The sequence below is a fragment of the Callospermophilus lateralis genome, chromosome 5 (assembly GCF_048772815.1).
Source record: "Callospermophilus lateralis isolate mCalLat2 chromosome 5, mCalLat2.hap1, whole genome shotgun sequence".
Lineage (NCBI taxonomy): Eukaryota > Metazoa > Chordata > Mammalia > Rodentia > Sciuridae > Callospermophilus > Callospermophilus lateralis.
This window is the reverse complement of record NC_135309.1, coordinates 108256527-108269511: the sequence shown is the minus strand read 5'-3', so window position 1 is coordinate 108269511 and position 12985 is coordinate 108256527. Positions and strand designations below refer to the sequence as shown.

Genomic DNA, 12985 nt, shown 5'->3' with positions numbered 1-12985 from the left:
GTTTTTTTTATCCCTATTAACAACAATTGTGTACTTCTAAAAAATAAACTTTAAGGCAGATGCAGAATTTTGTGGCTGAATCTACCATCTGAAAGATATTCTTTCAAGTACATTTATGAACTAAAAAAAATGTATGCATGTTTTCATTACAATGGCTATTTCTTAAATTCACTTCTGTTTTTACATCATCACTGAAGCAGATACGTACTTATAATACAGATTATAACACCATAACAGGAGAAAAAACTAAATGATACTTTTGGTCCCTATTATATCAAGCATGTCTATCAGAAAAATGCCTTTGCTCAGGCTGCTGAGAGCACCCTGCTACACCATCTCCACATCCCTCATAGCCACCCGCTTTCATGGCAGCTGATCTGGTAGCACTGAGAACTCCTCAGGAGCCACTTAGAAGCCTATTATCTCTTATCCTCCAGCACCCAGCATATGCCTGTTCCTAGTTATTACTAGCTCAGCTTAACTCAATGAAGGTTCAAAAGGCAAACAGAACCCCTAACACTCTCTGGAGTGGAAAAGCTTTGGAAAGAACTTCTAGACGATAAGAAAGGGTTTAGAGTCTTCACAGGTAGCACACAAAGTCCCAAATAAAATAATGCCCAATGTTCAAATCACCAGCATAATTGAATATTTTTATCTTCAAGATTTATGAAAAATGAAGGGATGTGATGCCTTAAAATACAAACTTCCTATGTGCACAAGTTTGTGTTTTTTTAATATTACTAGTTAGAAATCACATGATATAGTAGTGGTTTTCAAAATTTGCTTAAAAAAAAAAAACTATGAAATGAAACAGAAAGAAAACCACCACATTTCTTGAGAGAAAGGTAGGGGGAAGGTAGGGGAAAGAAGAGGAAAGAAGCAGGAAAAGAAAGAATGAACCATTAGAAATGTTCTTACTTTGGCTGAATATTGATATTTATCAAAAATACCATATATTTCAGGGAATATTCTCCACCTAATCTAAATGGAGTAGGGTCCATTAAATTCCATCTGCTAAAATAAAATTAATACCAACTTCCACTCATCTTAAAATTCAATTAAAAATAATTACTGGATTATTATTGGCTGATTCCACCTCACTGCTCTTGAAGTATTCTGACAGTAAAAACATGAGCTGAATGTGACAGGGTAATCTCAGAGTATTAGCAATCATTTTTCCCTATGCAGATGCAATACCAAAGTACCATCTTCACACTCAACTTCCTGAACAATCTAGACATTGTCAGTCAAGTATCTGAATGTGCTCTGGGAGTCAAGCATTATGCTCCTAACCCCAGGGGCCTTAACATACCATCCTTCCATTCACAAAAACTGCAAGATGGAACACATCATGGGTTTCAGATGAGGTGAGCAGGGACCAAAGAGGTGACATGACCCAACCAACATATTAGGCACAATGTAAGATTTCCCCCAAAATTCCACTGTGATCCAACCAATATGCAGACTGAGAGTCATTTTAAAACCTTCATCTCACATACAATTTATTACCCTCTACACCGAATGCACAAACCACCAATAATTAAGTCCAACTCACACTAAAAAGACTGTTTTAAAATTCATTTAAATCCAGACACCTCACCTACTTCTCATTTCCACCACTGCTTGTCCACTTCTGTGGACACTTTTCAAGTTATCTAATAACTTACAATGACAAAAGTATATAATGGATGAGAAACACTCTAGAGAACTTTTGTGAACAAAGACCCAATGAATAACAGTTAATGAATGAAGATAAAGATTCCTATCATAAATGTGGAAGAAAAAAATCTTACTCTTTATTTTTAATTTTAAAAAACCCTCTTCTGATAAACCAGTATGAAAATTAGACTTGGCATTCTATCAAGATGAGATTTTTCTTAAACTGCTGGTTAGGGGAAGTTGGATTTTCTTTAGCTCGGCCCCATTTTCTGTTAGAAGAATAAGGCAAGTGAAAAGTTAACCTGGAACTTTCTGCAGCCTTGAAGAAGATAACCTAGAGTTTTCGCAGTAGTTGCAAAACAATCCAAGTTATCTACGCAAAATCCGTGTAAAATCTCATCACCCTCTTCTTGCATAAGATTCTAGCACATTTTTATAAGAAAGCTAAAAATCAAAGGACATGAGAAAAGTGTCCTTAACAAACATCTAACTAAATAAGACCTTTTAACTGAAACCAAGAATTCCTTTTATTTTCAATAAACAAACTATCAATATACCTGGTGATCAAATGAGAAAATAATACATAGTATTTTATATAACTTATTCTGACAAGAAGTATGCAAGACAAGAAATGCTTCTCTTTTACTCCCCTGAGAATCCATCAGTTAAAACCCTATATTGATAATAGATTTTATACATTGTCCTTTGCCTACAAGAATAGGAAACAGCCAGCAGGAAACTTGCTAAGTCCCTGGGGGCAGTGATAACTGGTATAAAAGCAACTTCCAGAAATCCATTCATGAGCACTTGGAACAAGTTGCAAACTTGGGAACTCCATGAAAGGCAACCCTTCAGCATTAGACCAACTGCTTCTTTTACATGAAAGAATAAAGGCTTCTGAAAATAATAAGGAAAAAGATTACACTCTTCTACAGAGTCATAAACCTAGACCTTAATTCCCTTAACACTCCACCCAATTCAAATTACACCTCCACCTAACTTTACTACAATGAAATCACTACCAAAAAAAAAAAATCCATCTATTAATAGAAATAGCCAAAGACGGGGGCTGGGGTGGTAGCTCAGTGGTAGGGCATTTGCCTAGCATGTGTGAGGCACTAGGTTCGATTCTCAGCACCACATTATAAACAAATAAAAATAAAGTTCTAACAACAACTAAAAAAATTAAATAAAAAAAATAGCCAAAGACCTCCCACTTGGAAATGAAACTGATGATACAGAGATGTGAAGAGATGATTACATTCAACAAGCTCACAATTCTAGCCTTCTCATTTCTAGATTTGTGCTGTTTTCCACTTGTACAATTTTTTTAAAGGCTTTGTTTTTGCCTTCTTCCTGGCCCCTTTTCAGGAACAAAGATGAGGAATATTGCTCTTAAGACTTCTATCAGACAGATGAATGGCCCAAATAACCTCAGGCTTTCCAAAAAGCTATAGATAAGATGTCTGTTTCAAATCATTTTTTTTTATGCTACAGTGTCAAGGAAGGGATAGATCTGCATGGAGCTGGTGAGAGGATGTGGAAGAATGATATAGAAATAAGGAGAACTCCTCTATGTCTACTTATACTTGGTCTCCTCCTGGAGGAGAATGCTTTTCTAATTAAAGAGGAGACAAAGAACATCTCCTAGTGTGAAAGTCAGTTTTAAGTGAGTATCAATCTATTTTAAATAGTTCCAGGCTGCTGGACATACCAGGATAGGAAAGAATCCAATGAGATTTCCTAACTACATCAGAAACTGTAGAAACTGACACAAGGATTCACTATGGGAGATAGGTATATGTCATTTCCATTTTCAAAAAGGCAGAATCTACAAATTTTAGACAGAACACATTTCAGGTTGATCCTAGATAAGATTCTAGAGCAGAAAATTAGAGGACTGGTGTACAAATATATCAGAGAGAAAATAACAGACACACAGAGCCAATGGGGTTCTCTAAGAATAACTCCTCTGAGAATCACCCCATTATATTATGTAGTTATAAACTATTAGGCTGGTAAATAAAGAGATAAAATAGATAAAGTATGCACCCTTATGACAATACGGAGGTTTAATAATCAGATGCCCATACAAATGGGTGGTAATTAGTTGAATGATGTGACCCAAAACTGATGAATGTAAGTGTGATGTTTATGTAGGCAAACCAGATTGCTCCACCCCAAACCTCACCCTTCAGAGCAGTTGTGTTTTTATTTTTTAATATCCTTGAGGCATTAAAGGACTATGCAACCATTTATATACAAAAGAGGGTGTTCTACTTTGATATATATCATAAATATAACCATATATATACAAAAGAGTGGTATTCTTCATTAAGCCAGACATTTTTAGTAATTTTTGCAGTTTTTAGAATTGTTTTGAGATTTAGATTAAAAGCAGTCTTATAGTTAAAGTTGGTGGCATAAGTCTACTTTCCTCGAATTTAAGTGCTAGGTAAATTTAAGTGCTAGATAAATATTAAGGTAGCAGGTGGTAAGCATATATGTGTACGTTCATTTATATATATATATATATATATATATACACATGTGTATACACACACATATAGTGGATAACTTGAAACTAATAATAATTAGTGAATGTTATAAATTTATAAACAAGCTAAAAGATTTCTGAAAAGCCAGATCAAATAGTGAAATATAGGAAAATACATTTAAGAAAGAGTAAAATTGTTCATAGCCTGAAAAGGACAATTTTGTACAATCCCATGATGAGATGTGCCTCAGTAGCAACATGAATAAAAAGTGTGCAATTTCAAGATGACCGTGAACCTTACCACTGCTTAAAAGTACCATAGTTGTAATATTTATGAAGGAATTATTCTCTCAGGTCCTTTGCCAAGCAATTTACATAGACTTGCTTATTAAGTCCTTATAACAACCCTATGAGAAAAATAAACACTCAGACTAAAAGTTTAGGTGACTTGTCCACGACAAGGTAGAAGTGAAAAAGCCCTGAGTTTCATTATCTCTCTGGTTTTCAACTGCTAATCTTATAAGTGAGGTTTTACTCCTTCCCCTAGGAAAAAAAAAAAAGGCATCTCTCCAAGACTGGGATGGGTCCACTGTTCTCCACCCTGTCAGCACCTTAAGAAGAATATAGTAGATTTGGAATGTTAAATACTAAGGGTGATGAAAGAATTCAAAATCATGCTACTTCACAAAAGTTGCAAAAACTTGAAGGGTTTTTTTCCTAGTTTCAATAAAAGAAGTTCAAAGGTAGAAATTTTAATTTTCAAAAATGTAAGTGGCTGTCATAAAAATGAAATTGTTCAGAATGGTCTCCAAGCAGCAGGATCATGGTGAACTTAGTATGAGGAAGAATTGTTTTGAAAAGCCTCAGCTTTCCAAAGATAGACCAGAATATCTTTATGGTTGAGTTCCTCATCACCAAAAGTATTCAAGGACAGACTGGTCAACCATCTGGAGGTATGTTACACAAGGGAAATGTTGTCTGCTAGCAAGTAGACAAAAACTTTCCTGTTTCTACCAATCCAAAGACTCAGATTCCAATCAAGAATTCCATTCATTTCCTCAAACAGAATGATACAACTTCCTTGGAAATGTCCACAGTGTCTCCCTTTTACATTAAAAAGAACCAGCCATCAACTTCCTGAGCATTATGACCTTCCTTTCCCTGCATTACAATATTTTCCAATGCAATCTACACCTGATACACAGGAACAAACTACCACTAGTCTTTGCAGCAATGCTGTGAACTGAAAGAACCTGAGATAACAAATAGTAAAATAATTAACCAACCAACAAACATACATACAAAATAGCCTAAATCAGAGCCCCTGCCATCAGCAGACTTAGACTGAGGTTGGAAAGTTGAGATTTACATACACACAAGAAACTTACACACAATGAATCCAGGGGCAGGTGGCAAGTGATAAATTAGAGGAACCAGCAATGTGGTAACAGGAATTCAGAAGGGAAAGCAGTTCAGTTGTTACTAAACGGAAGGTTCCAGAAAGAAAGTGCTATGAGTACTATAATAGATGTTAGCTAGGAAAAAAAAAGAGACCTATTAAAACAAAGTCAAAAAGGTTAGACATATAGTCATCCTTCAGTATCCAAGGGGGATTGGGTATATCAAATATACCCAAGGATATATTTGAGGGAAATATATCCTTCAAATAAAATTACATATATTTGCATATAACTCACACACATCCTCCTGTATACTTTAAATTATCTCTAGGCTATTTGTAACACCTAATACAATGCAAATAATTGTTACATGGTATCATAATAGTGGGAGGAGTTTGCACATGTTCATTAAAGACATTTTTTTCTAAGTATTTTTGATATGCAGCTGGTTGAACCCAAGGAAGCAGAACCCATGGATGTAGAGGGCCAGCTGTATATAGCAGGTCCCACAGGCCATTACTAGTCCAGGCTGATGGAAGTGAAGTTTTCATAAGGGGGAAAGCTGACACAACAGCAGGTTAAAATAACACCATGAGATACAGTAGGCATTACCCTTTCTCTTGACCCTACAGGATACAGAATGCCAGAAACACCTAAAGATTAGGAAAGTGGCTGTCAAACCTGGCTGCATATTGGAATCACCTCTTTTTAAAAGAATGCTAGGTCCAGCTGAGAGATTCTGAGCCAAGGTGGTTCCAGTGTACAACCAGGCTTGAAATCTTGAGGTAGGGGCTCAAAGTAAATAACCCATAGTTCCAGGAATCACTGAGCATTCCCTACATTTTGGAACTCTAACACTTGGCCACACAGCAAACCAGGAAGCTGAGAGAGCAAGCAAGAAAAGGAGGAAAACTGTTGACAAAGAGCCAGGTGACAACAACAATAGACTCAGACAATAAACAAGGGCTTAGGGGAAAGGCAGAAATTTGCTGGAGAGGATCTTTGTCTGAACCATGCAGCCCAATGAAAACCTCTCAAGTTTCACCACACTTAAAGGTCCTTAATGAAAGCTCCTTTGCCCCAGATTTTATTTTTATCATAAAATTAAGAAACAATCAGCCTGTTTATCATTCCTCTTTCCAGTGCTTTACCACCTAGCTTCCACATGGGTGTGGGGGTTCCTCAGAAGGAAGGGACCAGGGTAGCCACCTGACCTGCATGTGTGAGATTCAGACTTTTATGTCTGAAATCTCTCTGGACTAAGTCCAGAAAAATAACTGCAAGTCATTTAAACCTGGTGACTGCAATTAAGGTAAGATAAAGCAACAGTAGTAATACCTCATCATCCCTTCAAATGCTCATGGTTGCCTGCTGCAGGCACAATGCTGACCTGTAGACTGCACATTCCTGACAGTGTTGACCCAGACAGGAAAGACTGAATTGACAAACACCCTCCCCACCTTCCAATTTCAAGACTGTACAGAATGTCAAAACTGAAAGGGTCTTAGAGACCATCCAGCCTAATCCTTTGTTTAACTGGATGAGGAAATGGAGACCAGAAAGCATTCATACTTGCCCAAGGTCAAATGGCTGAGACATTACCAGGGACTCCACACCTGCCTTGAACTTCCAGGCTAGAGCTATTTCCCCTGGGTCACACTGACATCTCATCACCTTCTAAAACTTGGAAAACCTAGTAAAGCCACCACTGTTTTGTGTTTTTATTTTTGTCTTTGGTGCTGGGGATAAAACCCAGGGCCTCACACGTGCTAAGCACATGCTTTACCACTGAACTACACCCTCGCCCTACCACTCTTTTTAAATGGTTATCAGTTGCTGTAAACACAATCATCATCATTTTCTGACACTTTCTGCCAGGCACAACTAGAAGGGCGCTCCATCAATTAACTCATTGACAATCCAATAACGCAGGTTACTACTATTATTCCCATTTTACAAATGGAAAACACAAGGTAGGGAGAGGACACCCAGCCAGGACAAAGCTAGGATGACTGTCTAACCCAGACAGTCTGGCTCCAAAGTCCACACTCAAAACCACTTTGTTAGAGTTTATGAAATAAAATCTATTTAAATTATCAAATAATGGGAAAAAAAGGAGTAAGCTTTAAGCACCAAGGGCATGGCCACCAGTGTTCAATGATGAACTTAAGAGCTAAAACATAATGTTGGTTAGTGTATGCAATATATCTCTTGGTCATCTATTTATTCAGGGGATATCTGTGTATACTTGATGAAAATTTATAGAGAAGCACATTTTAAAAAAGGCAAAATGGCCTAGGCCCATCAGTCAAAGCTTGTCACTTGAAATAGGCAGGATGTTATTTGCATGCTAGTTTTGGAAGGGTCTCTTCTGGGCACACTACTGCAGAAAGCAAAAGTACCATTGCCGACTTCTGCCTTTTCCAGCCTTCACCCATAGATATAATTTCTTCAACTCTTAAAGGAACATCACTTTTGTGTTTAACTTTCTAAAGAAAAACAAACCTGAAATTGCTAATAGTTGAGGAAATTACTAAACTAAAATATAAGAATACACCTCTAAAGAATAATAAAAATACATTTTGATAAATGTGTTCAAAACCAACATCACTGGAACAAATACCCAATATTCAATTATATTACTTTTTCTCTTATTAAAATGATGTCAAATCTCATTATCTTGCTGATCCAGGAGAAGAAGTCCAGGAGCAATAATGGTACAAATAAACAAATTACCATTGTGCCTAAGATCAAATTTCAAGGGAAAAATGGGAGCCAATTAAGAAGATGCACTATCACATTAAAAAGTCACATGGCTTATTTGACCAGCCAAATATCCTCATATGGAGTCTGCAAAAGTCTACTCTGGAAATACAGCAGATCCCAGGACTCTAAAGCCAGCAAAGTGTCTCTGTGACATGAAATTCACAACCCACAGAATTAGAGCAAAGAGTGATACCAGGCTCTCAATAAATATTTATTGAATGAATGTAAATAAAGAAAAATTTCAGCTGGGCATGGTGGTGCATGCCTGTAATCCCAGTGGTTCTGGGGGCTGAAGCAAGAGGATCATAGGTTCAAAGCCAGCCTCTGTAACTTAGCGAGGCCCTAAAGCAACTTAGCAAGACTCTGTCTCAAAAATTTTTTTAAAAAGGGGGGGGGGGGAGTTATGGCTCAATGGTTAAGCACACTGGTCCCCCCCTAATTTTTTTTTCACAGAGAGGCACACGATAGACTGTCAAAATGGCAAAACAACAGTTAACACTGCCTTGAAGTTTTGAGAACTTATTTTCAGCAGAATAATAACCCAAATGTTGTGGAGACTGGACAAAATGACAGAGTACCATCCACTTAGGGCAAGATGCTCTGTCAGATATGTCCTGATCTATGCTTTGTAAGCAAAAAAAATATTTGTAAGCCCAGCTTTGCCTAAGCAAGAGATCTGGACTCAAGCCTTAAAGGTTGGCATAATATTTACAGTACAACTCTCCACATGGCAAAATTCCCCAAATTTGGTACATTTCAAATGTACTACTGTTTTTAATTCAGTAAGAGTTGCCCAGCATGACCCATCTCTTCATAACAAACCCTGTTTAAGGTCACTCGGTGGGGGTGGGGAGAGGCATAGCTACTTTGCTCCACTAAAAGCAACATAAATACAAATGCAATAAAACAAAACCTACATAAATCAGATCTGTCATATCTAATCAGTAAATTAAAGCATAATAAAATTATAATCAGCTTGAGAGTTTGAGAGTAATTTAGGTTCTTTTTAGTACCATGCTAGCCATGGCTCAGTAGAAAAGGGTTTTCCAACATCTATATCATAAATCTTTCTTCTTGGAAGTCAGTACTTGGTCATAAACCCTGGCAGGTCTTGAAGTTGGAACTTATGTACCAATTTAATGGTGACCAATTTTGTACTGAATTCTTAATAAAAAGTAATATAGTATATCCCCCTATTTGTTTTAATACTGCTTTAAATATATTTCCTTTTCTCATGTGGCATACTAAAAGAGGCCATGTATCAGAGCTCACCTGAAATTCCTGCCCAATGTCTTATCCACAAGAATAGTTTCTCATAAAAACACAATAAGAATTTATTCCTAACACTTCTACAGTACTCATATGTTTAAAAAGAGAGAAAAAAAAAGTGTGAAACCCAAGCAGAGGGTCCTGATGAAATTTCATAGACTCTTACCAACTACTTTTTTTTTTTTCTTTACCTTTAAATGTTTCTTAACTGCTTAGAGGACAGACGGCACTTCAAAGAGAAGTCTAATGACACATCTGTTACATAACCTGTGCTTGATTGGCCTGATTATGTGGTTTTGATAAGAAAAACAGTCAAAAGCAGGACAAACACTCTCTGTTCTCCATTCTCCTATTAGCCAGGACACATCTGAATCACACACCCAATTACTAGCTCTGTGACTCTGTTTCCCTAACCACTAACTATCAGGTCTGCTGCTATTCAAATTCCTATTTAATCAAAGTTAATGAGTATAATAATCACATACAATGTCCACATCAGAATATTACATTGAAATGCTATATTGCATTAAAAATTCCAAAGGCTTTTGCAGTATTTATTCCTTTTCCTCCAAATAATCCCAAGGGGTTAGCTTGGCCATTGGTGAAGATTAAGCAACACCTATTTATTTTGACAACCTTTATATATAATTCCAGGACAAAGATATAGAAACCTTCCAGGTAAAATTATCAATCTGGACTGTTCTGTGCAAAGCGGATCCCACAGAACAGAAGGGCAAGTTTTTGATTTTCTAGCTGTGAAAACAAGATTTTGTTCACCCAGACAAGCTTCAGCAAGAGGAACACAAGAGGACAAAGCCTCAGGACACATGGAACCTCAAATGGTCAGTTCCTTATAACCAGCTTACTTGTTTTTTTTTTTTTTTCTTGCCCAATGGGCGGTCTGATGGTAAACCTCATCTCAGGCTGTGGAGACTGAGACCCAAGCAGGGGTCAAGGAGGGAGAAGCAGTGCACACTCAGATGTTGCCTCCTTTCTCCACCCACTCAACTGTAACATAGGAAGGACCTCATGGTCTCCTAAAGTGGATTCTCTCTTGAAAATCTAACTGGTGTCTGAGAAACCAGAATTCTCATTTCCTAAGCGGCCTGAGCACCCAGTTTCCACATGGTTTTCCACAGACGAGAATGGTTTCTCCCTCTGCTTCTCAGTCGACCACAGGTCTGTCATTATGACCCTTCGGCAACGCTAAGCATGAGAAGGTGCAACAACCCATACCCCAATATTCCAGGAGAAAACAATCCCATAAAATAAGTGCGAGAAATCCCACAGAATCCTGAAAGCTCCTCCCAACCAAGAGGACCACAGATGCTTTTTAAAACAGCAAATGTTTCCACACAAAATAAATGTTAGTGTTTGAGCTTGGTTTGCACTTTTGGAGTCCCTCCAAGTACCTCAACCCAAGATCAGAGGCACAGATGGGAAGGGCAGACCCCAGCTTTCGAAGCTCTCCCTTCTCTGCTACAGTGCCATCAATTTCCCCGACTCCCGAAGGACTCGCGTTGGATATTCCCTCCGCCCATCCCCCGTCCCCAAGGGCGGCCGACCAGGGCAAGAAGGGTCGCTGCAGTCTCACGGTGCTCTTGCGGCCGTGCTGCCCGAGCAACCTCGCGCTCCGCAGCTGCCGCCGCCGTGCAAAACTGAGCAGCTCTCTGCACTTGTTGCGGTCCCCGACAGACCGGGAGGCGGCGCCTAGCCCTTCCTCCGCCCTGCACACAGTAGCACCCCAGTTTCACGTCTGCTGACCCCGGCGTCCTCGGGGACGCAGGAGCAAGTGGCCTCTGGAGAGAGTTTGTCCCCTGCAAAGTCAGGTGGGCAAACTTTTCAGCCCAGGGTTACCGGGAGAAGCGGAGGATGGAGCCCCAAGGAACATTTACCTGGAGCTGCGGCCCCGTAGCCTCCGGAGCCCAGGCGAGGCGCAGCCCCTCGCGGCCTGCCCCAGGGCGCCCAGGAATGCGCCCCCGGCCCGCCGCTGCCCGAAGCCGGGAAGCCTCTACCCGGAGCTGCCAACACCCGGCGGCGGCCCTGCTGGGGCCCGGGCGGAGGGGGCGGAGCCGAGGCTCCCCGGCCGGCTGGCTTGCCCGCCACTGGTGCCGCCCCCACTCCCCCCGCGCCTCCCCGCGGCCACTGGATCCCGCGACTGCCCACCTCCGGGCCTCCACGGCTCGCAGCCGCCGCATCACATGGCGAGGCCCGCCAGCCGCGCTCGACACCGGCTCCAGGAGGAAACCTGAAGCTGCTCGGAATCGAAGGCTCCACCAGCCCCTCCTGCCGCGGGGCGGTGGCAGGTCGCCTTGGCTTCCCTTCCCCCGGCACGGAGCTCCGGGACGCGCGGAGACTGGCGCGGACCTGCAGCGCCAAGGGAGGGCCCGGTTGCACCCGAGGGGCGGCGCCCGTGCGCCCTGGGGGTCCCCACGCCTAGGCGCCGCAGGAGGAAGGGGCTGGCGGTCCACTCCTGAGAGGAGTTGTGCCAAGCCCGGGGAAGGCTGGGCTGTCCTCAGCCAAAAGTCACCACACCCGTGACATAATGCGACCCAGGTCTATTACAATAGGAAGTATTATTTAAAAAACAGTAAACGCCCTCTTATTTCATGAGGCTGGTGTTCCTCTGGCCCGGAGCTTTTTGCAAGCTGTGATTCCCTTTGCGTTCTTGCATGCAAGTGGCCAAAAGTCGGCAACCTTGCGACTTCGAAAATGTATGAAAACCATACCCTCTTTTAACAATGAACAATATGGAGGATTGTTTTTATCCTTCAACCCGCATTTCCACTTAGAACTGATTGCAACCCCAAGCTTACAAGTCTGTCAGCCAGACCTCTATAAAACAGATGATTGTTGCAGCCTTAAAGGTAAAATTACCGATTTGACTTTTCTGTAATCACCTTGATCTCTGTTCTTCCCTAAAAGACCTGATAGGGAAGCAAGGCACCAAGTCAGAAAGGAGCACCCTTTCCCACCTGTCACCATGACCTCTTAGTCTTGACCACCTTCCAGAGCCCACTTTGCTGATATGGAGCTTGAGGAAGGACACGTTAGCAAGAAAAGACCATCCCCTGTCTGAAGACCATATCCCTGTTCCAGCCATTCCTTCTAGGTAAAGGAACCTGGACTCTGGCATTGCACTCTTGACCAGGGTGCTCATCCCAGCCAATTCTGTCCCACAGAGCTGTGAACCCAAAAGAAGTTCCTGCCCATTGCCAGGGCTTCAAGGTACTAAAGATAAAAATAAAAGCAATAATATTTTTTCAAACATAAAAAAGTTTTTAACATTAAAATGTCTACTGGAGATTAAATGTCTGCTTGAATTTGGTCTGCACTTTCGAAGTACCTTCAAAAGTGTTGACAAAAATGATTACCAAAAAAAAAAAAAAGATTA

General features: G+C 40.5%; 1 protein-coding gene across 1 annotated transcript in view; it reads right to left on the bottom strand.

Moving 5' to 3' along the window:
• Nucleotides 1-11630, bottom strand: part of Arhgef28 (Rho guanine nucleotide exchange factor 28) — a 290628-nt gene extending 278998 nt beyond the window's left edge. Inside the window, exon 1 of the mRNA XM_076857144.2 lies at nt 11487-11630. The gene's annotated coding sequence lies outside the window, so the exon portion shown is untranslated. The remainder of the gene's footprint in view (nt 1-11486) is intronic.
• Between the last annotated feature and the right edge of the window lie 1355 nt (nt 11631-12985).